General features: G+C 44.7%; 1 long non-coding RNA gene across 5 annotated transcripts in view; it reads left to right on the top strand.

Moving 5' to 3' along the window:
• LOC113607992 (uncharacterized) overlaps positions 1–15,270 on the top strand; it is a 665,100-nt gene that overhangs the window by 453,480 nt on the left and 196,350 nt on the right. Inside the window, exon 1 of one of the 5 annotated variants that reach the window (XR_003428173.1) lies at positions 11,392–11,506. The exons of the other annotated variants lie outside the window; for them this stretch is intronic. This is a non-coding gene — a long non-coding RNA (uncharacterized LOC113607992). Of the gene's footprint in view, positions 1–11,391; positions 11,507–15,270 lie in introns of those variants that run through there. 5 annotated transcript variants of the gene reach the window in all.

The following is a 15,270-nucleotide window of genomic DNA, read 5'->3' as shown; positions in this document are numbered from 1 at the left end:
AAAAAGGTAATATGAAAGGTTATTTAAGGTTGAGTCACTTTTTTTTTAAATTTTTATTTTATATTGGAGTACAGTTGATTACAATGCTGTGTTAGTCTCAGGTGTACAGCAAAGTGATTCAGTTATACCTGTATCTATTCTTTTTCAAATTCTTTTGATTGCTTCAAAATTTACATCCATCTTTAAGGACTGCATCTGGCCCTGTCTATACTAACAGGAGTTGTATTCTTCAAGTTGTTTAGAAGTGGTGTTGGTGATAGGCTTGTATAGGCTTTTCAGTGTACAAAGCACTTTCTTTTTTTTTTTTTTTTTTTTTTTTTTTTTTGGGCGGGCCTCTCACTGTTGGGGCCCCTCCCGTTGCGGAGCCCAGGCTCCGGACGCTCAGGCTCAGTGGCCATGGCTCACGGGCCTAGCCGCTCCGCGGCATGTGGGATCTTCCCGGACCAGGGCACGTCTTTTAATAAAATGAAGAACCCAGATCTCTACACAGAGTAAAATTCAGGTTGACAGCTATAGGCTAGATACCCTAATAGGCAAATGAACTTATAGGAGTATGTCACTGGCTGGGGGTAAGTGTATAAAACAGAGACTGGATGAACCAGTGTTCAGACTGGGGCAAATCCCCCCAAACAGACAACAGAATCATCATGGTATACAGATGCTGTGCTGGCAACACAGACTTTGGAACAACTCAAAGGAAATTCTATTGATGTTGTTGTTTTCCTTTTTGTTGCTTTAATCCAAGTTGGCTAGTAGCCAACGGAACGAGGTGGTCACCTCCCCTTCCGGTCCTCAACACTTCAACTGAAAAGAGGAGCATTTATATTGTGTCTTATAAAATAACACTCAGTGATCTGGGGCTTCGAGACCTTCCCTGAGGTCTGGTAGAGAAAAGGGATGAGGGCTCCTGCCCCTGGTGTCAAGCTGCAATTCACTCATCCCTGATAGGTAAGCAGAAAAAAAGTTCACGCTGGAGCCATCCAGTTCCCCTCCGGAATGCCCCTCTGAGGCTTTGGCTGAGGGGAAATCCGTGTCGTCGCCTTCCCACCACTGAATAGTCACAGCTATTAGTGGCTACCAAAGGCATTCAGAGTGAGGTTTAGGTCACATGGGGCTAAACAATGGGATTCCTGCTCCCAAGGACAGAGGAAAACTGTTATTGCATTTCCTAGTCGGCATGCATACTACTTCCACTTGAGACATTTTTGGGTCCAAAGCAGTTCTGTGACCACCTAGGGGACAGGACTATGACCCTGCCTGCTTTTCAGCTCAACAAACAAGGACTTTCAGCCCTGAGATCCGCTGGCTTCCAGCTTGAGGGCAAATCCCTAGAAAGACCCTGGCTCCTCTGCGTTTGTGGTGCTGTGATGGTGTCAGACAGAGCTTCACTGGAGCCAGGACTTGTGTCTCTGAGCACTTCGCAACCGAGATCTAGGGCTTCTTTAGATGGGGAGCAATTAAGGGAGGTGTAGAGAGGTTGAAGAGACAGACGCAGTTCCTAGGAAAACCAGCACGGTCTCAGACTAGAGGTGTTTTAAAAAAAAAAGTCTTGAAAGCCCAAAAGACAAAGCATCACATTGCTGGTGTACAGAAACCTCCCCTGACTGCATGCAATCATGCGATGTAACACTACCCTCCTCCCCCCACATCCTCTGCTTTGCCACCATGTCCTACTGGCTGATGGTAATGCTGGTAATGTACAGCTTCGTTGCTAGAGCAGATCACTCTGGTGCAAGCTGCCCTCACCTATTGAGCTGACACTGGGAATCCTGATATCTCAAAGGGTGATACTGCTTCTGTGAGTACGTTCCGTTATTTACATGTCCATACTGTCCAGATGACATCCATTTAGCTGGCTGAGCACATCATCCAACACAGATATTCCCACCCTACCTTGCAGTCTCAATCCCTCTTCATTATGTTCTTTCTTGTGAGTCCAAGTTAGAAATTTTTAGCGGCTACTATGTACTTTTTCAATCCCATCAAGCTATCACTGTGCCAAAGGGAAGCAACCCCGTTCAGCTGCTAGTGAAAAGCCCTTCTGTTAGGCAAACTCCCTATGTAATTAGCTCACATTGATTTCCATCTTTGGCAGCAGTAACAAATAGACCATTTCAAATCTGGAGACTTTAAAAAAGAACACGTGTGGGAGGACATGGCTGTTGGTGGAGAAGTTTACTTCCACACACTACACAGAGTGTGCATCTTGTCACTTTTTATCTGAGAATAGGCGGAGAACCGTGAAACAGACATGGCACCTGGCTCTGAATTGCAGCCATATTTAAAATAAAAACACTTGCCGAAGAGACTGACTGCATCATAATAAGGAGTCTTGTTCTGCCACCAGCATAATCAGAACTGTTTTTAACACATCACAGATGTGAACGTTTTGCTTCAATATACCATGCCAGAGTCTTCCTCTAGGCCCTCTTATTTTTCTAGAATGACACACAGGGCTATCTCACCATAAAACAGAGCACCAGCAGTCTCCACTGTTGCATCCAACCTTTGAACCTAAAGGAGCTTCAGGACATCCAAGCTCATCCAAGCTTTGTCAGGATCCATCAGGGACCAACAAGCTCAACTAGGGAGGGAGGGTGGAGGGAAAAGAATGAGGCTCTCCTGAGAAGCTAACCTGACAAGCTGCCAGAGCTGCAGGCTTATCGTCCCATTGAGTCTTCATGGTCACCCAGCAGATAGCATTTACTCCATTTTACGTGTGAGGAAACTAATGGTGAAAAGGGTTTCACAAACTGGCCAGTGTCACATGATTCAAGCCTAGATCTAGGGTCAAACACCATGCTCTTTCCACTGCACCACACTGCCCCAGTTCTGGAGCATAGGCACAGGGCATGAGAAAATGCTTAGCGGTTTGAATTTTATCTTAAAAGCAAGAATAAGTCAGCATTTACTTTAGACTTTTTATCTTATGTGTAACACTCTGGAAAGAATGTAGAGAACTTACGGAAGGAGGCTAAAATGGAAGATAAGGAGCCCAATAAGAAGACTACTGCAGTATTCCAAGAGAGTGTTGAAAGGGTTGGAAATTAGGCATTAGTTACAATTCCATCGTTTCAAGCAACATAAACAAAAATAGACATTCAGACCATTTGGCTACTTTGGAAGAGTCTTCACTGCAAGGATTTGGTGGGCTCACATGACTGCCAAGAGACTGGAGAGCAACTGGAGAGTGTATTGTAACCAAAAGCTCCAAAAGCCTAGTGGACAGGAGGAAGAGAAGCCCTCATGTAGTAGAATCAATCTGATTGGGGTGGGGTGGTGGCCCTACCCTGCATGAGTGGCCTCCAAACACTCCTCTGTTGTCCAATCCCTCACTCAGGTTTCAAAGACCTGGGACAGAGCAGCTACTTGGCCAGTCTTAGGTCACACACCAGAGACCCGCTTTGGGAAATGAGCAAGAAGAGAAAAGATCTTGGATTCTTGAATTCCACAGTGGGATGCAGGCACCTGGTATTACCTACTAACAAGAGGATATACCATGAGTAAGAGGTAATTAGCCCCAGTAGAAATCCAGGTAGCACTCAGAAATTGGAATGGATTGGCAGATGGGCAGCCACAAAATGATTAGTGTTCACAAAGAGCACGAACAGTGAATTTAAAGAAGAGATGATGATGTTTGAAGTACTGTAAACATCAAACACTTATTAAGTCTACTGTGTGCAAGATAGGGGGCTCAGTTCTATCGGAGATATAGGGAAGCATAAGATTCACACGGAATATGAGACCCAAACACGAGAAAGGTCAGTAACAATAAGTCACATATATCATGTGTAGGTGCAGATAATAAGGCATATGAAATTCAGAGAATGGAAAGATGATGAAATCTAAAATAAGTAGGAGGGACTTCCCTGGTGGTCCAGTGGTTAAGAATCCACCTTCCAATGCAGGGGACGCGGGTTCGATCCCTGGTCGGCGAACTAGGATCCCACATGCTGTGGGACAACTAAGCTCACGTGCCACAACTACTGAGCCCACGTGCTCTGGAGCTGGCACGCCACAACTAGAGAGGAGCCTGTGCGACACAACTAAGACCTGGCGCAGCCATAAATAAATAAATAAATAAAAAGTGGGGAAATTTTAAAAATTAAATTTAAAAAATTATAAGTAGGAAAGTCATCCTGAGCACCATGGAACTTGAAGAATATGTAGAATTCGGGCCAACAGACAGGAAAAGAGAGAGCGTTCTAGGCATCTAGGCATGGAGGTGCAACATACAAGATGCATTTAAGAATCGATTCATGTGCAGTGGTCAAGGGCAGAGAGTTAATAGAAGGAACCATTCCTGCCTGAGGGTCAATGATATCTAAGATGCACAGAAATGGACAACTTTCCCCATCTCTTGTTTAGCTGACCTGGGTCAATCACTAAGCAGTTCCATTTCAAGACTTTAGGGAGGAAAATAAGGAAGGTGTATGTGCAGGGCTGAGGGTTTGGGCTCAAATGTATCAGTGGTAGTGAGAGGAGAAAGAAAACAGACCTGAGAGACACTGGCATTGTGCTTCAAGTTCCTGACTCCCCTTCCTAGACCAGGGCCACCTGGGTTGGGCTGAACTCATCCAGCTCATTGTCAGGCTGCCAAATGCCCTGACCACCCCAGCCGCCCCACCGTCCTCCCTGCTTCTCCTCCTTCCTACCCTTCAGCAACATTGCTTCTCACCAACCTGCAGAGCCAACACCCAGGGAGAGGAGTGGGTCTGGGATGGGGAGTAGAATCCTGGATCCTCCTGGACTCTGGCTCCCCAGTAGCAGGAATCTTTTGCCCTGGCAACTGCTTTAATGCCAGAACCAGACCTAGTGGGACCACCACTCCACCCCAGACACCTGCAGACTCCAGAGGCATCCATCTGCTGTTCTTCTTCCCTCTCCCAGTTCTGGGGCATGAGGCACCATGAGACCTATCTCCCTACTCCTTGACTTCAGGCTTAGCCATGTGACTTGGTTTATCTAATAGAATGAGGTGAAAGTGTTGGCATTCCAGTTCTAAGCCTAGGCTTAGGGGCCTTGCGTGTTTCTGCTAGCTCTTCTGGAGCCCTGTCTCCATCATGAAAATAATCCGAGGCTTTACTGTTGGATAATGAGAGACTGGGTAGAAAATCCGAGATGACACGTTGAGGCATCCCAGGCCAGTGGCCCCTGACTGACTTGGCAGCTGACCACAGATACTGGAGTAAGTCCAGCCAAGACCATCCAGCCCAGATTCCCAACCCACAGAAACATGAGCTAGATAAATGGTTGTTCTAAGGCAGTGATTTATGGGTTGGTTTGTTACACAGCAATAGGTAACCGATATACCCCTCCTTAGGCTTTTGGACACTCTGTTTCTTCTTGGATAGCAGGAGTTAATGCAGTTGTTCCAACCACAAGCTAAATAATCACCACGTTGCAAACCTGCCCATGGGCTCTGCAGATACATCCAGATCATTTCTGAATTTTACCGTTAATATGTCTGAAACTTCTGTTTAATCTTACCTGTCTTTCCTTTCCATCCTCACTGTCATCAACCTTCGTTTCCTGTGATAGATTCTGGAAATAGGGTTCTAATTAGTCTCTTAATATTTCACCTTGTTATTTCTGTGGTCTCTCACTATCCACAGAATTAGGCCCAAATATCTTACTTCCGGTCAGGACAAAACAATAACAACAACAACAAATGATACTGGGTATCCACTATGTGTCATACCAAGTTCAATAAGATAGAGAAGCTTAAGTCTCCGGGGAGTGACAGAGGCCCTCTTTAATCTAGCCCTGTTCTACTCCTGCAGATTCTTATCTACCTAAGATAAGAACCTCCACAACTTACCTACCTAAGACATCTGCCCTGTCCCTGAAACATGGAACTCCTATATTAGCATTTTTGCTTATGTCACTGCTCCCCAAACCCTGCTGCCTAAAATGCCCTCCCTACTTTTCCCAGCTTCTCTAACTCTTTGCCTCCCTTCGAGGACCCAACCTAAGTCCTAACTCCTCTGCAACCTCCTCCTACTGCCCCTGCCCGGGTCATCTCTGTCTTCTGTCTCTCTTGTCTCAATCCCTTAGAGCTCCTGTAGCTGTTGGCTGTGGCATCTGCATGACTGGTTACATACTAGCCTGGAGGCCAGGGGCCCTGGTGTGTCCCGTCTCAGCATCCAACACAGTGCCAGACACACGTGCCTGCAGGTGATAATAATACTACATAAAGATGGATTCAGTCAAGCAGCTCTCTCCCAAGACAGTGTAACATGTTGGCTCTCCTTCCTTTTAAATAAAGTCTTATACCCTTAATTTGGGGTATTAGATTTGAGGAAAAACCATAGACCCTCACCATCCCTGCCATGCCTCACAAGGACTCAGAGGAAAGAGAACCAGAACTCTTCCTGACATGAAACTACCCTTTACTGAACACTCACCAAGTACCAGGTACCACCCTGGACATTTCATTTGTATTATCTCATTTAAATCTTACAATTGCCCTGTGTGGTACATATTACTGCCCCCATTTTAAAGTAATGGAAACTCAGTGGCATGACTGAGTACTCCGCCTAAAATCCCACAGCCAGCAAGCAGCACAGTTAAGATGTGACTCCAGGTCTCTCTGAGCCCAAAGCATGTGTTCTTAGCCAGTAAGCTATCATGTCCTTGATTCAGCCAATTATTTTGCTCTCAGGACATATGGAACAGCCTTTTATCATTGTTGCACTTTCCTATCAATAGTCCTTAACTCCCAGCCTAGATATCAATTCCATGGGCCCTACCTAACCTAGCGCCTTCTATGCTGAACAGAATAATGCCCTCAACCCAAAGATGTCCATGTCTTCATCCCCAGAACCTGCGAATATGTTGTGTTACAAGGTATTGGGGAATTAAGATGGCAGATGAAGTTTGCTACTCAGCTGACCTAGAGATGGGGAAATTATGCTGAAGCATCCAGGTTGGGGTCCTGAAAACATCCAGTGCAATCCCAGGGGTCTTTATAATCAAAAGAGGAAGGCAGGAGAGTCAGAGAAGGAGATGTGACAACAGAAGCAGAGATGAGAATGATACCGTTGCTAGAAGGGGGCTCCAAGCCATAGAATGCAGCAGCCTCTGGAAGCTAGAAAAGGCCAGGAAACAGATTCTCCCCTAGAATCTCCAAGAAAGTATGTAAAGTTTTAGCCCAGTGAGATTCATTTTGGACTTCTGACCTCCAGAAATGTAGGATAAGACATTTGTGTTGTTTTGAACCAGCAAGTTTGTAGTGTTTGTTACAGCGCAACAGGAAACTAACATACCTTCCCATAGAAACAATTAGGAGCAGTTCATCGTCCAATAACTTGCAAGACTCTTCATAGCTTAGACACTACAGCCCAAATACTTATAAGGAGTGCAATTATGGAGGCATTACACATAGTTCCCACAAATAAACTGAGAAAAGTCTTTGAAGAGCCTCTTCAGATTGCTAAAGAAGAAAGAAAGACAGCCAATTCCTCTCTCCTCTCCCATCCTCTCCCAGGGTCCTATCCTGTAGGACCATGTTCCATTAAGGTTCTGACTAGCTGAGATTTCCTACAGAGCTCATGTGTTCTTGCTAGTTTCCAAATAATGGCGCATTCCTCCCAGTAAAATCAAGAACTGCCGATAAGGTGCAAACCAGCTGCTGGGCCCCCTCTTCCTCATACATACCACATACACAAATAGGAAGATGGTCTCCAAGGCTGTAATTTCCTGGCCAGCAAGTGTCTTGGGTTTCACTTGAGTGGTTAATGGTGATGTCACCTGAGTGCCTTAGTATGGGGCATTTCCAACCTTCAATTAAAGGGCTATCATTGACTCTATATATTAACATCCAGAACAATAAACACAGTGGAACACAGTCATTAGAGGCAACCATAATCCATGGCCTGCTGTGTATTGATGTCAACCCTGCTGTGTTTGACATCTGAAATAAGTCCAAAGAAAGCACTGCCTTTTCAAAGCTGGGACTACATGGAGGATATCCACCCCTGGCTGTGTTCCATCTTCCCACCTCCATCTTCTAACCTATCAACCTCTTGGGTTCAACCCCAGAGTTTAAAACCCCTTGTCTTTTACAAAAAAGACAGCTAAGTCAGTCTTCTCCCTGAGCGGGAATAATGCCACCAGATATCAGTTGATTGAACCTAGTGGGCCCTCACTATGAGATAATAAACCAATTCAAGATGTTACGATTCCTAAACTAAAGGATGTCACAACGTACTGGGCTTGAAGACATTTAAAAAACAAACAAACAAACAACAACAACAATGAAAAAGTGATTTTATGATGCACAAAGAAAGCAGAGTAGTTAATATAGAAAACCAGAAAAGCAAAAGAAAATTTTACTCAAACTTAGCTGAAATATCTTGTCTCGAAGTCCTCTTCATTTGTTTCCTACATCTGTTTCCCACGTTCATTCAGTGCACGCTGATTGATCACGGATTGGTACTGGCAGAGATATAAATGTTCATAGGATAGCAGAGTCTGGTGGAGGAGACAAAGAATCAGTCACTATCACTACATCTCATTTATCTGACATTTTCTATGCTGGGAAGGAGCTATTCCAAGTGCTCTACATACATGATCTCATTTTATCAATAATACAACCTCCTGAGGTAGGTACTAGAAGCCCTGTTTTGCAAATGAGGAAAAGGAGCCTTACAGCCCTGAGGTCCCTTTTGCAAAGGCTAGAACTGGAATTCAAGCTCAGCCTGGCTTCATGCCTCCCAGGAGCAGCATGAGACGTGCAGCAATTCTTCCAGCACCATGGGGCCCATGCTTGTCGCATCCCGTTGACACTGATTTCTTGAGGGCCAGCCACCTAGATTTCTGAGCTCAACTCTTGCTTCAGGGGATACAAAATTAAAACAGAACCGAAAGCCTGCTCTGTCCGGTGGTGAGTGTGGTGGGGCCGGGGGGGTCTCATGGTGTTTATTATACACTTCAGGTCATGTGGAGAGATGCGCTTGGGTCCTGCAGGCAAGGGAAAGATGCTGTAGAGTCAGGAGGCCATGTGAGGGCACAAAGATAGCCTTCGCAGCAGACTAGGCCACTCTGAGACCCAACAATTCCATGATTAGGTAAAAAGTAGGCCTTATTTCTTCAGGGGGCTGGCAGCAACTCCTTACTGCCTTAGTGGGTAGATCGTTCACACAGAGGTACTTCCCCAGAGAACATCTGATATGCTTGCTCGATCATCTCATTTAATCTGGAGCTTCCCTGTGGGAGGTGCCATTAGACCTGATCAATTCACGGGCAGAGGCGGCCCTCAGTCCACCACAGGGCTGAGTCCCCAACCCCAGGCCTGTGAGTTCCCAAGACACAGCACAAGCAAACTCAGTGCTCCTAGGGCAGCATTCCTTAGAAGGAGGCTGGTGAACACAGCAGCCATGTAGATACCTTGCGTGCATGTATCTTTAAAGTCGAATATAAGTGATTTACTGCAGTCCTGAATTATCTGTGCCATTGTCCCTCTCCACCAAACATGTTTTGTTTTGTTGCATTTCACTTTGTTTTTGGTACAGTGTTATTCACTATGTTTGGGTTTATAGGAGCAGATCAGAAAGAGTGGGATTCTCCTAGCACAGGGTCTGGGGACTTTCTGGAAATGACTGTGCCATAATGCCCTGTTTGGTGGGAGGGTTTTCCAAGTTGCCGCGTGTACTTTTAACAGCCAGGAAGCTGACGGAGTGGGAGTGGAGGAAGTGAAAGACTCTCTGGTGGAGGCTTCCTGGGCTCTCCTGTGGGACTCTTACATGCCCTGCATGGGTCCCTGTGTGCTCCCAAACCTGGGAGACTTGCTTTGTCAAACCATTCTGGCTAATAGACCCACAGACAGAAAAAACAAACTTATGGTTACCAAAGGGGGAAGGGGGTGGGGAGGGATAAATTAGGAGGTTGGGATTAACATATACATGCTACTGTATATAAAATAGATAATCAACAAGGACCTACCATATAGCACAGGGAACTATACTCAGTATTTTGTAATAATCTATAAGGGAAAAGAATCTGAAAAAGAATAGATATAGATAGATACATAGTTATATATGTATGTGTAACCGAATCACTTTGCTGTACATCTGAAACTAACACAACATTGTAAATTAACTGTACTTTAATTACACTAACCAACCCTTCTGGCTGCCTGTGCCTCTGGGCTTTCACTGCTCATGGCCGCCACCTGCTGGAACCAGCCTGGAACTGACTGCTGAGCCACGTAAGGCAGACGCCTAGCCAGGACAGGGGGTGATTGTCAAGTTCATTCCACGGCATTTATCCCAGAGAGAACCTCGAAACTGGCCTCGACACACAAGAATCTGTTTTTTAATAGTCTTTTGGAGACCTAAAGTCTACAAATGTCTCTGATAACTCATCTGAGAGTTTAATCACTGTCTCTCAGAAATATTTTCCCTATTTGTGATCTCAGTGATGCTTCTGTTTAGGTTAATTTCCTACTGATCTGTCTTGATGGAGATGAAAAGCAGCTGCTGTCACTTCTCTGGGTAAAAGTTCTCTGTGGGCCTGGAAAAAGATCAGTGAGTGTGCCTCACTTCTCTGGAAAGGTCCCATGTTTTATTCTCCTTTAAATTGACTTTCTTTAGCCTACTTTTAAATTTATTTATGATCTCTGTGGCTTTCCTATGAATGCTCTCAACTTCTCAACATTTCTCTTTACTTGGGGACATGAGATGCTCTGAGTAAGGATTTAGCCAACGCCAAGTATGATGCTTCCAATATCATGATGCATCATGGTATTGGAAGCGATCTCTCCAGATGACCACTCCTTTGGCAAAACTTTTCCAAGCACCTACCACATGTAAGGCACACAGGTAAGACCTGTGTGGGATTGAACATGAATTACTCATGGACTTTTCCAAAAAGAGGGAGGAGGTAATGCTACAGTGCCTGCACATAGATCACTCTGATGGTGAATGAGACAGGTACAGGCCACCAGAGGTCCACAAAGGGAGAGAATACTATCAGCCTGGGCATGTATAAGGCTTTCTATAGACAGTGGGCACTGAACTGGTCTTTGAAGGTGTGATATTGTGCTTTATAATAAGAAATACATATTTGGTCTTTGACCCCTTTTCCAGCACAGAGTTCCTGAAATCCTTGGAATTGTCTGTGGTGAGAGTGATCAAGGTGTTTCTTGTTATGTTAATGAGGTGATTTTTGGAGCACCTAATGATGGGGGCTGGTTGCCAGGAGAACCAACTATGTGATTGGAGGGTTGGACTTTCAGTCCCACCCCCAACCTCCTTGGAATGGGAGAGGGGTTGGAGGTTGAGTCAGTTGCCAATGGCCAATGATTCAGTCAATCATGACTATGTAATGAAGCCTCTATAAAAACCCCAAAAAAGTAGAGCGTTTAGAGAGCTTCTGGTTTGGTGAACACATGGAAGTTCAAGGAGAGTGGTGGCTTAGAGCCTTTCCCACGTACCTTACCCTCTGCATCTCTTCCATCTGACCGTTCCTGAGTTACATCCTTTTATGAGACATTGATAATCCAGTAAGTACAGTGTTTCTCTGAGTTCTGTGAACTGCTTTAACAAATGAGTCAGACCCGAGGAGGAGGCTGTTGGAACCTCCAAATTGTGGCCAGTTGGTCAGAAGCATGGGTGACAAGCTGGATTTGTGCTGGTGTCTGAAGTAGGTGGGGAACGGAGGAGGTCAGTTTTATAGGACTGAGCCTTTAACCTGTGGGATCTGATGCTAAATCCACATCGATAATAACAGAATTGAGTTGAATTGTAGGACATGCACCTGGTGTGGGAGAGGTGCTCGGTGGTGTGGGGAAACCCCCGACACATTGGAATTGGTGACCAGAGTTGTTAGAAGGACACATAGGATTTGGTTAGACCCGAGAAGGGCGTTAGGAGAGGAAACAGCATTCTGGGCGGAGAACAGCCTGAGGAAAGCCCTGGAGATAGTGAATACCAGACATGAATGTGAGCTTTGTGGTTCATTTGCTTGGGTCAAGGAAGAACAAGGGAGAAAGAGACTGGGCCAGATCCTGGGGCCTCCCCAACAGTAGGGAACCTTTAGAGAATCCAGGTCTTGTGTTCATTTTATAGAACTCCTGCTTGATTTTATCAACTTGAAAACAACTTGTTTTTCACCACGCTGACCCTAAGTCATTCTCAGATGTTTTTAGTGTCACTTTGTCCCCATCTAGTACTGGCTCTTGATTTTGACTTGTTTGCTCCAAGTGCTAGTTTGGTTTTTACTCTTGTTTCTCTATTTCTGAGAAATCTGTCTTGCCCACTCTCCCAGCGTAACCTGTGACAAGATCAGTTCCAGCTAGCCAGTGCTGCCTCGGTCACTCCTCAATCCTTTCCCTGGTACAGTGGGTCTTTTATACTCCTCTTTCCCTTTGGGAGACTTAGGAAGGCAGGGCACCTGGATGTGAGACCCTGGGCAAGTCACCTGCCCACTCTGGCCTCAGGGTCCACTTCTGTAAAAAGAGGGGGGGTACCTGACCTCTTGGTCCTTTCTCAAGCTGATGTGTTATAAGACAGTAACCTCAACTGTCTCTATCCACAAGCCATACCCCCCCAACTGTTTCCACGGAATAATTTTAGCATTCCTGGAAGACTGCCTATGAAGTGGACTGAAAATGGAGTTTGAAACAAATTGGATCAGCTGGGAAGTCAACCAGCTTTGAGTTATTTGTTTCCAACTGGAATGAGGATAAAGGGAAAGATGAGAGGCATGCCTAGCTTCCCTCTTGCCAAGGAACCTCCCCCCAGGAGATATTTTCAAAGAGAAAGAGACAGTGATGGATGATGAAGCACAAAAATGAGCTGCAGGTGGCACTCAGCACTCTGCTTCCCTCTTGAATTAGTCAAACTCTCTCCCTCTTCACCTCTTTATCGTCAGACTGTCCCTGTTTGATTTCAGCCTGTCCACAAAACCAAGACCTTCCCTCTGACGTGGTTCTAGTGAGCTGCCTTGGCAGGTCCCGATTTTCCCATCTCTGCAGGTGATAAGTCTCCTGAGTAGCTGCTTTGAGCCCTTGCAGCTCTGATTCTCAGTCTTCTCCTTAGATGCTTAAGGCAATTGGTACTGACCAGCAGGAACACAAAAGTGCTAACAATCAGCAGGTTAGTAAACTCCAGCCTCAGGTGTCTGTCAGGTACTAGAATTAACATGAGCCCAGGTATCGAGAAAAATCTAGAAGGTCAGGAAGAGCACAAAGGGAGGATAGAACTAGGGTCTAGGGCAGGGAATAAATGTCAGAAATAAGAATTGTACGTTGTCTTACTACTTCCGTATTGCTTTTAGTATTATTTTGGTACTTCATGAGATTCTTCCACATCAATTATTTTAGTTAATTCTTAGGATGGCCCTGTAATGTTAGGTATTCTAAATCCTATTTTGTACATGGGGAAACTAAAGTTTCCATTTTTTATGCCTTATATAAGTGAATGAACTTGACAACAATTTGATTGTGTTTTTTATGTTTTTTTTTTTTTTTGACAAATTGAAGGTTTGTGGCAACCCTGCATCAAGCAAGTCTGTTGGCACCATGTTTCCAACAGCATTTGCTCACTTCATGTCTGTTTCCCATTTTGGAAATTCTCACAATATTTCAAACATTTCCCTTATTTGTTACGGTGATCAGTGATCTTTGTTACTATTGTAATTACTTTTTGTTTTATATTTTTTAATGTATATACATTTTTTCTTTAGACATAATGGTATTGCACACTTAATGGACTACAGCATAGTGTAAATGTAACTTTTATATGCACTGGAAAACCAAAACATTCATGCGACTCCCTTTATTGCAGTGATCTGGAACTGAACTTGCAATATCTCAGAGGTCTGCCTGTACTCGCTTTTGTTCCTTTGCCCATTCTGTTCCCTCTGCCTGAATCTTTTTTTTTTCTTTTAACATCTTTATTGGAGTATAATTGCATTACAATGGTGTGTTAGTTTCTGCTTTATAACAAAGTGAATGAGCTATACATATACATGTATCCCCATATCCCCTCCCTCTTGCGTCTCCCTCCCACCCTCCCTATCCCACCCTCCCTATCTCACCCCTCTAGGTGGTCACAAAGCACCGAGCTGATCTCCCTGTGCTATGTGGCTGCTTCCCACTAGCTATCTGTTTTACATTTGGTAGTGTATATATGTCCATCCCCCTCTGCCTGAATCTTGAATCCCTTCTTGAATTTCTCCACCTGGCAAAACCCCACTCAATGGAAGATCCCACTCACACATGCCCTCCCTGCTGTAGCTTTTTTTTTTTTTTTTTTTTGACTCAGGAAACCAATCACTGACTCCTGTTTACTATAGCACTGGCCATGCACCCCTAATACAAACTTGCCCTCTTCCTCTATATCCCGACAAGATTGTGAGGGCCTCTGGGTTCAGGGCTTATTCTCCTGTGCCTTCTTGGTGTTTGGGTCTTCAGTGCCCAGCACAGAACCTGGTACATAGGAGGTGCTCAGTGAATGCTGATTGAATGAGTGGATAAGTGAATGAAAGTTAGCACACTGAGGTTACTGACTTGTTTGATTGAAGGATCCACAAGGGGATTCCAAAGCAATTTCCAATTCAGTCTCTTGCTACTTAAAGGTATATCAAGTCTAAAGTCCTAGAAAGGAAACCAGTGGTCTTGGAGAGGGATCAAAAGAAACAGTCTGTATATAGTCACTGGCATTGTTATGTCTGGAATGCCAAAGGAAAGAAGAATAAACATAACTTAGGCCATATAACTAGCAAGATGCTATAATCAAATTATTTTGATCACTGCCTCTCAGTCCTAATGATGGGAGTCCACAAAGAAGATAATCTGACCTGTGTTAAACACAGAAGAATTCTGGTTGGTGTATTTCTCCTCCACAGGTAACTCATTAGCTCCCTCGTGGGTGTGGACTGTATACTTGTTTTTACTTTTCTGACTTTCCACTCAAGCATCTGGAATCAGATGCTTCCCATACCTGTACATGCAGTTCTGCATGAGCCTACCATAGAGCATGCTCAGTAATGAGCATACCCTGACCTGTAAAACTGTCACTATCCCCAGCACGTGCTGGAGACTACTGCACTTTCTGGGAGGTTATAAACAGAAATAATAGAATCAAGAAATTGTACATCTGGAAGGCTCTTGGAAATCTGGTACCATCCTTTATTCTACTCATAGGAAAATGTTCCCCAAGACATCAGGTGTCTTTGCAGGGTCATGCAGCTAATCAGGAGTACTGGTGACATACCCCTTAGAGAAGCTTATTCTTGTGCTTGTAACAAGAGTACATTTTTTGG

This window comes from Aethalodelphis obliquidens, unplaced genomic scaffold (genome assembly GCF_003676395.1).
Source record: "Aethalodelphis obliquidens isolate GAN/ISIS:26980383/991018 unplaced genomic scaffold, ASM367639v1 scaffold51, whole genome shotgun sequence".
Lineage (NCBI taxonomy): Eukaryota > Metazoa > Chordata > Mammalia > Artiodactyla > Delphinidae > Aethalodelphis > Aethalodelphis obliquidens.
This window is presented reverse-complemented; position numbering and strand designations above follow the sequence as displayed.